Genomic DNA, 13912 nt, shown 5'->3' on the forward strand with positions numbered 1-13912 from the left:
AAGGAAACAAGATAAGATAAGATAAGATAAGATAATCCTTTATTGTCTCCCATGGGAGAAATTTGTCTTGGGACAGGGGGTAACATGCTTTATCAAAAAACAGGACAACACAACACAAAGCAGCACATAAACAAACACCATAAAACAAAGTAAATATGAGACCAAGTCTTAAAACTATTAACCACTCAGACACACAATTAAGCATTAGTCATGACCGATAAAAGCAACAGCGAGTACAACCTGGATAAAGCTTCCTAGTTAGTAACATATCCATTTTGAAGGACAATGCTCAAACACGAACACAATAAGTTACCGTGTATGTATGTGTGTGTATATATGTGTGTGTGTGTGTGTGTGTGTGTGTATATATATATATATATATATATATATATATATATATATATATATTTTTTTTTTTTTTTTTTTTTTTTTTTTACAGTGAAATGAGTTGTGTTGGCTTTTTTTTTTTTTTTTTTTTTTTTTTTTTAAAGGTTTTATATTTGGTGCATTGTAAGACAACAGCTGGGGGTTATTAACAGGATTAGTTCATTTTTGTTTATACATTATTATTTTTAATTTAATAAAACAAGGTTATCACTTCAGAAAACCACCAAGAAACCATCTGTGTTTACAAATCAAATGTATAACTGGATACACTGCTCTCAGCATTTATTTTGTTTTCAACATAAAATTGGCTCCAAAATATTTTGTCCAATAGTTCCCGCTTGAATAACTTTTTGCCTGAAAGTATGCCTGTCACAACCATAGAAATGCTTCTCTTTAGCCAACAAAAATGATTCAGCTTCACTGGACTGGCTTAGCGGCGACCGGGCTGTGGTCCAGAGATGTTGTTGATTCCAAATGCACTTTTCCATTGTCTGCCTGGGCACGAGGGTCAGCCCAGGGCGCGGAGACAACGAAGATGATGCTAAATTATCATTAATCTCAGGTCTCTATTCACTCACTTTGACCCCCTAAATACACTCATTCATTTCGGTCACAGGTACTGAAAGGGAGTTCCCACCTTCACACAATGGAAGATCGCTGAGAACAAATAAACATTTTTGCCTTTAGTTCAAATCAATAGACTCTGTTAAGTCTCTATGAGGTTCTGCAGATCTTCTCGTTTGGTGCTTTACTGGTCATTCAGTTGTTCAGTGAAGCTGATTGGAGATATAGTAGTACTCAGACACACAAGTTGCTCTATGTGACCCTTCCCCGACCCCCGATATCTACGGGAAGCCCAGAGGTCACATCTTTTTCTGCAAAAGTGTGAAATATTCAGTCAGTAAAACATCAGAAAGTGTCTGTGTATCACGCACGATGTGTTTGTAATGCACAATGCTAATTTACAGAGGCAAGCACTTCGTGGATTTGTACATGTGCCCTGATGTAGGACCAACAGATTAACAACTGCATTAAACCTTTGCATTTTATGTTTGTACTTTATCTAAAGCAATGCCATTAAAAGTACAGTATAAAAAATAGTACATAAAACTGTCAGTTTATCCTTTGATGCCTGATAGGCCTGGGAGAGCACAATAGAAAGTTACAAACCAGGTATGGATAAAATTCTGGTACCAAGAAAAAAGACAGGTACCCTGCCTTTATAATAAAAAAAAACATTTGATTTAAAATAAGTCAAATGCTATTACAGTATGTGAACGATGTTTTCATTATTCATTCAGTCAGCTATCAGTGTGAGTAAAAATATGCATTTCTGTTTGTTAAAAATATTTAAGACACATGTTGGCAGGTTTGTTCATAACACATTTGACCAGATCAAGGCACTGATGGCTAAATCCAAACTACAAACTATAAACTTTTATACAGCGCTTTTCCGTCTTCAAAGTACTCAAAGTGCTTTACATCAAGGAGCCACTCACCCATTCACACACACTCATACATCAGTGTACATAGACAGGAGGGGTAAGGTGGGTTAAGTGTCTTGCAGCAACAACTGGAATCATTCCGCCAACCTGTGGGTAAATGGATCTAACCACTCTGCTAATGATGAGAACTGAGAGCAGGATCCGAACTTCCAACCTTTGTACAAACACTCTTTCCAATAAAGTTGCTTTGGCTGTTCAACTGGAAGTGTCCACTTCCTTCTCAGATCATAGCTGAACTGACTCAAGAAGAGCCTCTCAAAATGCTTTCCCTTAAAATAATAATGGAACCTAGGACCTTCTAGCTGTGAGGCCAGAGTGCCTAATTTTAAAGTTTAAAAATTAAAAACTGTAGTGTACCTACTGTTGCAGTATAGCACTCACCCAGGTCAAGTGGTTCAAGGAGTATTCATTTTATCATTGTGATGTTGAGTCCAGCCTATAATTCAGGAGTATGTTATGCTCAATTAAACTGTAGTCAACGTTTCAGCACTTGACCTATTTGCCTGATAAAGGTATGGTGCTGAAACGCCTTTGATGTGCTAATACATTCACTATTTGCAAGTAAGACAGTGTGCTAGATTCTTCTCTGTGTTTTTGGCTGCTCCCCTCCTCCAACGCACTCGTTTCAAGAAATTGATGTGCGAAGTTCTCCTTCTTTTATGCTCAATTAAACTAAAAACACATTTAACTACTTACATTTCCTTTAAACATATGTTTAAAAAAATAAATAAAATAACTGAACGACGGGAATTTCCCAGTTAAATTACATAATGATCTAGATCTACGTCACTTGGGCCTTATCTAAAGTTAATAAATCATCAAAGTTAGAAGAGACAAGGGGGCAAAATGTAGAAGTGAACTCAGTTAAACTTAAATACACTACTCCCCACTCATGTGATAGTTGACCTGGCTCGAAGATTTCCAATCTGTTTCACTTTGACTCCAGTGAACCAGGCAGACTACAGGTCACAAAGGACAAACAACATATGTCCGGCATACATCAAAAGAAACAATCAATCAATTAAATGCTAAATGGTGTGCTACTTGCAAAACTCTTGCAGTTTTAACAAAGGCACTACAATCAAACTGAACAGAGCTGCTAGTGAGCACTTTAAATTGGATATAGAGGACACATGCATGTTTTTTCTTATTCTCAGTGTACGGGCAGGGCATGGCTCAGGTTAAAGCTGAAATCCTCCAGAATTGCCTCACTGAGCTGCAGAGGCTGCATTAGCACTGAGTCATGGTTGGCTTCAGGTGCTGGGGTTTAAATAATGACCATTCAGATCAGAGAGAGGCATTTTATGTTTAAGCTAACTGGATTTCAACACTGAAACTGGCAAAACAAATGAGAGACTGTGAGGCTCATGTTTTCTGATTGGATAATCATTTTGAGAACATACACACACCAAATTATAACAACTTCTTAGCCATCATGTCCAATGTTTTTGTAATTAAAGGTCTTCTGTTACACAAAATTAGATTTTTGTGAGCTTTAAGCCATGTTAGAATACTGTTATCTCCTCAAAAACAAACCTGGAGTTGTGTTTTTATTTCATTCATACATGTTTGAGCACTTTTATTATTAGTCTGTCTACATCTCCAAAGCTCAAAATGCTCTGTTCCACTTTTTAATGTTAACAGCTCCTTTTACCTTTATTTTAATATAGACTGGCAATTCCAGTCCTGAAATTATCCAGATGACTGTAGTGAAATCAAATGGAGTTTAAAAACACAGTGGAGCACTTCCTGTATTACCACATGAAATCACAAGGTGGAACACAGTGTTTTTTTGTTTGAGAGAAAAAAACTCATCTTAAATATGCAGGGTTTGTGTGTTTAACATGTGTGTGTGAATGAAACAAAACACAACTGACCACAATAAAAAGAGCAAACAGTATAACATAAGACACAAAATAGAATAATATGGGCTCTTTAAGAATAAATCAGCATTACACTTGTTATTAGTAAAAGCTAAAGAAGAGCTGGATTCACGAACATAATTTCTACCCTCTTCTGTACTCTCATCCACAGTTGATATTGAAGGGTAATTTTTTTGTCTTTGTAATTGTATATTTGCACATTTTTAAAGAGCACCTGATTTTAAATAATTTTTAACCAGAAACGCATCCAATTATTGTTTTTATATCATAATAAAGTAAGTACTATAAGTAAAAGTACTAGACATTATTTTCATATGGAGTTTAATCTTTATGCATATTCCCCTGACAATAGCACATAAAGACTTTCCACATGTTTATGCATGTGCTTTTGATTGGGACCCAGAGAAGAGGCATGCTTTTTGAGACGTTTGACTGATGTTTGAAGATCACAAGCAACAAGAGGCTTATACAACAATGTGCTGCTACGTATTTGCAACTGCTGGCTCAGTGAGATAGAACATACATTATTTATGCCACTAGAAATACCATGTTCTACCTGGGAGGTACACTAAACTGTCTCAAAGGTTCAGTAGCGTCTTGGTTAGGTTTTGCACATTTAGGTCTGCGTTAAACTGACTATCATAAACGCTTGTGTTTGGAGAAGACTGGAGGAGAACAGGAACACATACTCGTAAAGGTTACTGATAACAGTTAATAGTTACATTTAACTGGCAATATATTACATCCAAAATAAATACATAGACATTTCAACAGGATAAGAGATAATATCAAAGAGAGAAATAAGAACATACAGTAAATCATCTTATTAGTAAATAACAAACGCAGTGCTTAAGTATTAATGTATAATATTTAATTAATGTTTTATAATGCTGATTTCTATGGTCTTTCTGTCTATAGGTTTGCACACACCGACACAGATACATCACAAATATTATAATAATAATATAATAATATATACATCAATTCTTATAGAAAGTCATAGCACTTATGGTGGCCTTTGTGGAGGTATTAAATGTGATTAAATTTTTTTTTTTCTGCCTTCAGTATAGTGCTTGAATAGTGCTTGTGAGTTTTGCTGAAGGTTAAAGCATTTTAAAAAATTGATTCTTTGAACAAATAAATAAAAACCACACCTAACTGTGCACGTAGAGCAAGTTATCACCATTAGTCATGGTTAAAAAAACAAGTAGGTACTTGCTCTGGTGGTATTGAGCAAAATAAATGAATAATAAAGTAGTAGTAGTAGTAGTAAAAGTAGTAAAAAAAAAAAAAATACAGTAAAACAAAGGCAGGAATGATGAAATGCAGATAATTCACATGTAAACATTTTTTCCACATTTAATTGCAAAATATATAGTCACTAATTGTCAGTATTTAGAAATTACATACAACATACGAGAAGATGTGAGAGATGTCAGTACTGAAAAGAAACATCAGTTATTCGATCATTCACGATTATTGACCAAACAACAGTGAAATTCTTAATTATTTTAGTTCATTGGATGATAGACGATCGCACCTTTAGTATGTGACCTGTTTTATGAAGCCAAACATTCTGAAAGATAAATTAATATGACATAAACATTCATTGTTATTCATACTGACCAGTAATTTCAAACCTTTCAAACTGAAGAAATCCATAGAAAACTGTCATCTCTGAGAACAAGAAATATTGTACAAAAAATAACTGTAAAGTTAAGATTGGCACAAATGTTGAATTTTAAATAGATTTTAAAATATGTGAAATTTAAATTAATAAATAGAAACAGTGGTGTAGACTTAGTTAGTAACTTAATAAGTAACATTTTGGATTACCTGGAGAGAGCTGGATGTGGATGGTAGGCTCAGGCCAGGGCCCCAGGCTCCTGTAGGCACCTGTTGCACTGAAGTGATGGTCTGATTATCCAGGCAAAGGTCTTCATAACATCCATAATCCACATGTTTTGAAACAAAGGGTGGAGGTCCTCCAACATGTTAAGATCTATTTGAAGGCCAGGGCAAAATGTATGCAAAAAACACAACATACTGAAACCAATGCACTGTCCTGTTAGTACCTCTGCTGTGAGAATACACAAAACACAGTGATGGTGGTGTCCAGCCAAAGTGAAGATCCAAAGTGGGCTGTTCATGCTGAAGGTGTGAGGACATTAAGCGACTCGACCAACTACACCAACCATCACAAGAACACACTCAGAATCCAACCCTAAGTGCAAATGGCTCCTGAGAACAAAAACAAAGGGTCGGCCAGTTTAAGGCTCTACAGTAGCCATTTGTCATAGCACTAAATCAGTCACAACACACTAACACAGAGATCAGAAACACACTCCACTTATATCAAGCAAAAAAAAAAATCTATCTAATCTATCTATCTATCTATCTATCTATCTATCTATCTATCTCTCTCTCTCTCTCTCTCTCTCTCTCTCTCTCTCTCTCTCTCTCTCTCTCTCTCTCTCTCTCTCTCTCTCTCTCTCTCTCTCTCTCTCTCTCTCTCTCTCTCTCTCTCTCTCTCTCTCTCTCTCTCTCTCTCTATATATATATATATAGATAGATAGATAGTTAGACACTAGGTAGAACATTTGCATACACTTAAACGTGCAGTTTTCTGTGGTTCGTTCTGTTTCAGGGCCTTGCCGTTTTAACAAGGTAAATAGGAGACATAATTAAGTCAGGATGTGTGTCCCTACATGAAGGTGAATGAAAGAGACTGATTGATTCTGTACATCAGAGAACGTTTAGTAGCTAAACCACAGGCAAATTCAATCAGTCTAATATGGCCTAAATATAGCATCAGGTTTCTTGGCAGTTGTAACATTTTCAAGTAAAATGAAGAAAATGTCCCTCATGTTACCATGATAGAAAATACACACATATGCTCTTCAGATGCAGTACATTTATTAAAGCTAAAGATTGTCACTCATCACACAGCTCACTGTATAACAAACAGCATGAATGTTCCAAACAAATTTTGATTTTAACTCTCTTATGAGCTCCCATTTAGTTTTATTGACACTTGTTAAGTTAAATGAGAAGAGTGGAGCACTGGATTAGCGTGAACTGGCAGCTAATTTGAATGGTTTGAGACTGTGAAAGAGCCCAAGATCAAAGTAATGTGGTGGGCCGGTGCCTTGAGCAAGAAAACACAAAGGTGGTATAATCCCATAAAACAAGCTGTAAAAAGTGACATGGAGCTATTACTTTATACGAGCTTTGAAATTCAGGTTTATAGGAAGTGAAAGGTAAGGCCAGTTGAACATATGTGGGATGCCAGTGTATTAATTAGTTTACAAAATTTAGCAATTGTTCAGATTTTTTAAATGTGTTACAACAACCCCCCCCAAAAAAAACTTAAGAGGTTGTGGAGCAGTCACTCACATTATAGTCCCATTTGTGTTAAAGAGGAGACTTTTCATAATTACAGGAGCTCTAGATGTTTATATATGTTATATATATATATATATATATATATATATATATATATATATATATATATATATATATATATATATATATATATATATATATATATATATATATATATATATATAGGTGAGGTACAACACAAATGCCACGGCAAGGGGGAACCAGTGTGCCAGGTCAGAGGGGAGTTGACACCAACTCCCCAACCAGAGATTGGGTACGAAACCCCAATAAGTATCACGCTGAGCGAGGCAGCGACTGACCTGAAAGATAAGATCATGGCCCGAATGAACACAAGGCAACCCCGATGCCGGTTACAGAGGCTATGTGAAGTACCATCTGAAAGTCTCCTAGACGATGTGAATGCAGCACTGACAGTGATCCCTACCACAACAATCACTGAAACCAATGAGCTGATATACACTTCAGCAGCAGTGATCCTAGATGTGTTGGGCTATAAGAGCAACCATGGGAGCCATGCGATACAATACCCACCACGGTTGGCTAAAAAAGACGGAGAGAAGTGGCCAACTGTCAGAGGCCCAGAAAGTGCAATGAAAAAGCAAGTGCCCAAGGAGACCAGTGAAACGAAACTGCAAACAAAGGCTCCAAGCCTTGGCCAGCCGCCTAAAGAGGTACACACGAGATAACGAGGCCAGACGAATAAACCGGCTGTTCGCAACACAACCGGCGAAAGTGTACGCTCAGTGGCAGGGTAATAACAGCAGAGCATACCCACCAAGGCTGGAAACTGAGAGGTACTGGAAAGGCATATGGGAAAGGGAGGCATCACATAACACCGATGCACAGTGGCTGGTGGATCTGAGAGAAGACCACAGCAACCTCCCTGAACAGAATCCAGTCACCATCACAGTGGCAGACATCCAGGGAAGAGTCTCAGGTATGAAAAACTGGACCGCACCGGGCCCTGACATGATCCATGCGTACTGGCTAAAGAAGCTCACTGCCCTCCACGAGCGCCTGGCAGCACAAATGAACCAGCTGCTAAGGGATGGGACTCACCCTGAATGGTTAACCCAAGGGCGTACGATCCTGATCCTAAAGGATCCTTCAAAGGGTGCAGTCCCATCCAACTATCGGCCAATAACCTGTCTCTCCACAACATGGAAGCTCATGTCAGGCATCATTGCGGCTAAGATAAGTGGGCACATGAATCAATACATGAGTGCAGCACAGAAGGGTATCGGCAAAAACACCAGGGGAGCCAAACACCAACTCCTGGTTGACCGAACAGTCGCCCGCGACTGCAGAACCCGTAAGACCAACCTGTGCACTGCCTGGATTGATTACAAGAAAGCCTATGACTCAATGCCACACACATGGATCACTGAGTGCTTGAAGCTGTACAATATCAACAGGACTCTAAGGGCGTTCATTGCGAACTCGATGCGGTTGTGGAAAACCACCCTTGAAGCCAAGGGGAAGCCACTTGCACATGTGTCCATCAAATGTGGCATATACCAAGGAGACTCACTGTCCCCACTACTGTTCTGCATAGGCCTGAACCCTCTCAGCCAAATAATCGACCACACTGGCTATGGATACCGACTCAGAAACGGGGCCACCATCAGTCACCTCCTCTACATGGATGACATCAAGCTGTACGCTAAGAGTGAGCGAGACATCGACTCACTGATCCACACCACAAGGATCTACAGTACAGACATTGGGATGTCATTCGGGCTTGAGAAATGTAGCAGGATGGTGACAAAGAGAGGGAAGGTAGTCCACACAGAGGGGGTGTCACTCCCAGAGGGAACAATAGCAGACGTTGAGGACAGTTACAAGTACCTTGGTATCCCACAAGCAAGTGGCAACCTCGAAGAGGCAACAAGGAAAGCGGCTATGGCCAAATACCTGCAAAGAGTGAGGCAAGTCCTTAGAAGCCAGCTCAATGGCAAGAACAAGGTGCAGGCAATCAACAGCTACGCCCTGCCAGTGATCAGATACCCTGCAGGGATTGTAAGCTGGCCTGGCCAAAGGAGGAGATACAGACCACAGATGTTAAGACACACGAAAGCTCCTGACCATGCATGGAGGGTTCCATCCCAAATCCAGCACCCTGAGACTGTACGCAGGCCGGAAGGAAGGGGGCCGAGGACTAGTGAGTGTGGGAACCACTGTCCAGGATGAAACATCCAAGCTCCTTGAGTACATCAAGGACAAGGCCCCAGCAGATGAGGTGCTCAGAGAATGTCTCAGACAGTGGGGTCCAGAGGAAGAGGTGCTGGAGGGACCATCATGGCAGGACAAACCCCTACATGGGGCATACCACCGGAACATAACTAACTGAAGTGGCTGATATCAAGAAATCCTACCAATGGCTTGAGAGGGCTGGTCTGAAGGACAGCACAGAGGCACTGATCCTGGCTGCTCAGGAGCAGGCCCTGGGCACTCGAGCAATAGAGGCCCAGATCTACCACACCAGACAAGACCCACGGTGTAGACTGTGCAAAGAGGCTCCTGAGACAGTCCAGCACATAACTGCGGGGTGTAAGATGCTGCTGGCAGGGAAAGCATACATGGAGCGACATAACCAAGTGGCGGGCATAGTGTACAGAAACATCTGTGCAGAGTATGGGCTGGAGACCCCAGGATCAAGGTGGGAAACACCTCCAAAGGTTGTGGAGAATGACCGAGCCAAGATCCTGTGGGACTTCCAGATACAGACTGACAGAATGGTGATGGCGAACCAACCAGACATAGTGGTGGTGGATAAGAAACAGAGCAGAGCCGTGGTGGTTGACATCACAATACCAAGCGATGGTAATATCAGGAAAAAGGAACACGAGAAGCTAGAGAAATACCAGGGGCTCAAGGAAGAGCTGGAGAGAGCCTGGAAAGTAAAGGCATCAGTGGTGCCTGTGGTGATCGGAGCACTCGGGGCTGTAACCCCCAAACTGGAAGAGTGGCTACAACAGATACCGGGAAAAACAACGGACATCTCAGTCCAGAAAAGTGCAGTACTGGGAACAGCAAAGATACTGCGCAGAACTCTCAAGCTCCCAGGCCTCTGGTAGAGGACCCGAGCTGAATGAGGGTGAGAGACCTACCACCGTGGAAGGTGAGAAACACATTTTTTTTTTTTTATATAAAATGTTGTATAATTATGCTATATTTGTTGTCAGTCTTTTGCTATTTTTGATACTTATTTTGAATGTATTATTGCCATTTATACTTTTAGTGTTCATTATTATATTATATTATATTATATTATATTATATTATTGTGTGATGTGTGAGCATCTGTGTAATTTTCCATGTGGATCAATTTGTCTATGTCTAAGTCAATGTCTAACTGTGTCACCGTTTCACTAAGACCCAGAATTACAAGTCACAGCAGGTAAGCTGGTTAGTGGTTTATAACAATAATCTTGTAGAATATTGTTGTTGGAAGACAGGTAAGCAGGTAGGTAGGCGTGCAGACAGGTAGGCACTGGTAGTTGAAACAACAAACTAGCGAGGAGTGGTTGAAGAGCCAGGTTTCTTCTCTTGCAGCTGATGGGATGATGTGAGAGAGGTGCCATCTGCCAAACCTGGTTTGGTAACATCCAGGTAAGGTGGAGACACAGACAGAATACAAAAGGGAGGGAGAGATGCAGAGAGGAGGAGAAGGCAAAAGGATTCTGACAAAATGAGAAAAAAGTTTAATCTTTTGGAATTGCTTATGCCATTGTTTTTTTTTTGTTTTTTATTTTACAGAAATGTATAAAAGTAATCTTTGAAAACATAAGTAAATGTTTTAACTGACTGATCTATGATGACTGACTGACTGAGCTGGTTCTCTCCATGGAGATATTATTATGTTAGTTTTAAGGTTCCACAGTAGGGCATTAAACATTTCTATCTTCACATATGATGTATGTTACCATGCCACCAGGCCAGGTTACAGGTCAGATCTGTGGAGAGGTGATGCTGATATGCATGTTTTTAAAGTTTTGTTTTTAAGTAACTTAAACACCTGCAAATGAATAATTGCAAGATAAATAAGTTTAATGCCATACTGTGGAACATTCCAAAGCAATAACACCTCCATGGAGACAAGACCCCCAACTGAAAAAAAAATATTTGAAATGGAACTAACAGGAGAGACTGAGACATGGCACCCCCCACTTCTAGTAATAAGAGGGTAGTTGTCATTGTTCTGAATGAGAGGAGACGTGTTTTTGTGATACCTGTTACAAATAAAAGGCTGTGATTGGATTGAAACTTGTGAGCGACATGATTCTTTGTGAGTATGATCCCAGCAGCGTTTGAATAGAGTGGGAGGGACTGGCTGTCCAGGCAAGAGCTGCTGGCACATGCAGCCCTTTACGGCTCCAACCATACTGGAGGCACCGTAATCAATTCACAAGGAAATGATTCCTTTGAGTTACAAAGCGAAACAGTAAAGCTGCTGAAGTGTGGTCTCTTTACAGTGATGGAGATGAGAGAGAACAAAGTGAAGGTCATGCTCAGAGTAAAAGCAAATTCAGGCTACAGTATTTATATATAATGTCATTTCAAAGATGCATTTAAAAAAAAATCTTCAATAATTAAAAACAACCATTACCTATTTAAATTATTAACTTAGCAAAATGTGTTTGTTCCCTAAGCCCTGTGCAATTTGATATTTGAAATCTATTTGCTACTAAATTAATAAGGTTATAATCTCAGCCAATTGATTTACTGTAAACTATTTTGAAACACTAACTTAATGGCTGCTGCGTGTTCGCCCAAGCTGTATCTCCATGACATCTACGCATGAGCCCATGAGCCAAACATTAAGCAGAGCTATACACTGGCAGACCGAGTGTTTGATGTTTCCATCTGTGAAAATAAAATTTGCTCTACAATGATGGCTCTCAAGGCTCAGTTCCCACCAGTAGCATTCATCTGAAATCTGTGAAATTTAAAAATAAAAATATTAAATCAATCGCACATGTACAAGTCGAAAGAAAGTCAAAAAGCATTTTTTAAAAAAAGGTAGATTAACAGTGTTCACTCTGTTATCCTTGACATTGGTAACTCTGATCACAACTGAAGAAGCAGCTTGGATGAGCTGTGAAACTTTGGTTAAAAAAAATTCATAAATTCAAAAAAATGTATAAAATGCATGTGCATTTATTTTTGTTTCACAAATGTAAAAGTCTCCAGTCCATTAGTAAGTGCTGCCAATCCTGCGGTCATGATGTGGGTATATTGGATGACATCAGGAGGAAGTACCCCCGTCAGAACAGAAATCTCTGTATTTATGAGGAAAACCACACATGACCACAGACCAATGACCAGGAGATGGGTCATTCATGGAGGTTTAACAACAGTTACACCTCATGTCTTATATCGCTATATGCTTGAACAGAAGTGGTTCAGAGGAGGTTAATGCCTGCACTAGGATTGTTTGCTTTCCCAAGGTTCTTGTTTTATGAGTCTGATGCTTACATGCATGTTGAAATCAGATGAGAGGGCCATCATTTTTAACAACTACAAATTGGTTTTCCTCAGCATGACACGCTCTTTTTCCACTGAAAGATAAAATGGAAGCACACATTCAGTTTGTTCTGTAGATAAGTACAAGTAAGTATAGCATACATGGTATTTTCATAATAGAAAGATGAGACAATTTAAATTTTTGACATTTTTGAAATTGGGGGGAGGTCACGGTAGCAGTTTGTTTGTTGAGTCTAAATGTTCTCCCTGTGTTTTCCAAAGCTTCCTCCTATCACTGAAAGAACAGGACACAAAGTACCTACAAAAACATTTGGCCTTAGCTTTAAGTCGTTTTACAAAGTTGCTACCTCATCAAGAACATACCCGGTGATCATACCCCCTGTATTATGAGTCTGTCTACATCTCCAAGCTCAAAATGCTGTGTTCCACCTTGTGATGTTATGATGTGATAGTTTTAGTTAAATCTAAATTATTCAAATGAAGATGTATGGAGTTTAAAAACACACTGGAGCATTTTTTGTATTACCACATGACATGACAAGGTGGAAGTGTTTTCGGTATGAGAGAAGAACTCAGCCTAAATATGCAGCATGTGTGTTAAAAATGTGTGCATGAAACAAAGCACAACTCCAGATGTTTTGGACAGCATAAATAAAGAGCGTAATAAACTACAAGGTCAAACCAGAACAATCTTTTCACTAAATTTTGTCTGTAGATGGAAAGATTAATTTTGTTTCCAATCTGAGTGGCTAGTAAGCAAATCTAACAGACCGGCTGACTAAATCACCAGTTGAGTGACGATATAGATGAGAAACTGCAGACAGGAAATCCTGAAGCAGTGAAACGTGATTGGATAAAAAGTAATGGATGTTTTTACAGTGTAGTCTGGACCATTTCATAATGTCATGTATGACATGAAGCTGAAGCCAGACTTTGTGTTTTAATTGATTATTGTACACATTCGCTGACCTCTTGTAAAACACAGCTTTCATATCCTGTGCTGCACTGTTCTGTTCATTTAAATAATCTTACACAAGAGAAAAAACAAAACTCCAAATGTCAACCATACGGTAAAGGTGTATGATGTACCTTTTTGTTTATGGATGTCACTTTTCTACTTCGAATATAAACCGATTTACCTGACATTTATTCAATTAAAGCTGGTTTTATAGCCCAAAAATAACTAGAAAAACAGACATTCTGACTGTGAGTGGGGTCGCGTATCCACAGATCTGACCTGTAACTC

The sequence above is a fragment of the Boleophthalmus pectinirostris genome, unplaced genomic scaffold (genome assembly GCF_026225935.1).
Source record: "Boleophthalmus pectinirostris isolate CB_2022bp ecotype Guang Dong unplaced genomic scaffold, ASM2622593v1 HiC_scaffold_2, whole genome shotgun sequence".
Classification (NCBI taxonomy): Eukaryota; Metazoa; Chordata; class Actinopteri; order Gobiiformes; family Gobiidae; genus Boleophthalmus; species Boleophthalmus pectinirostris.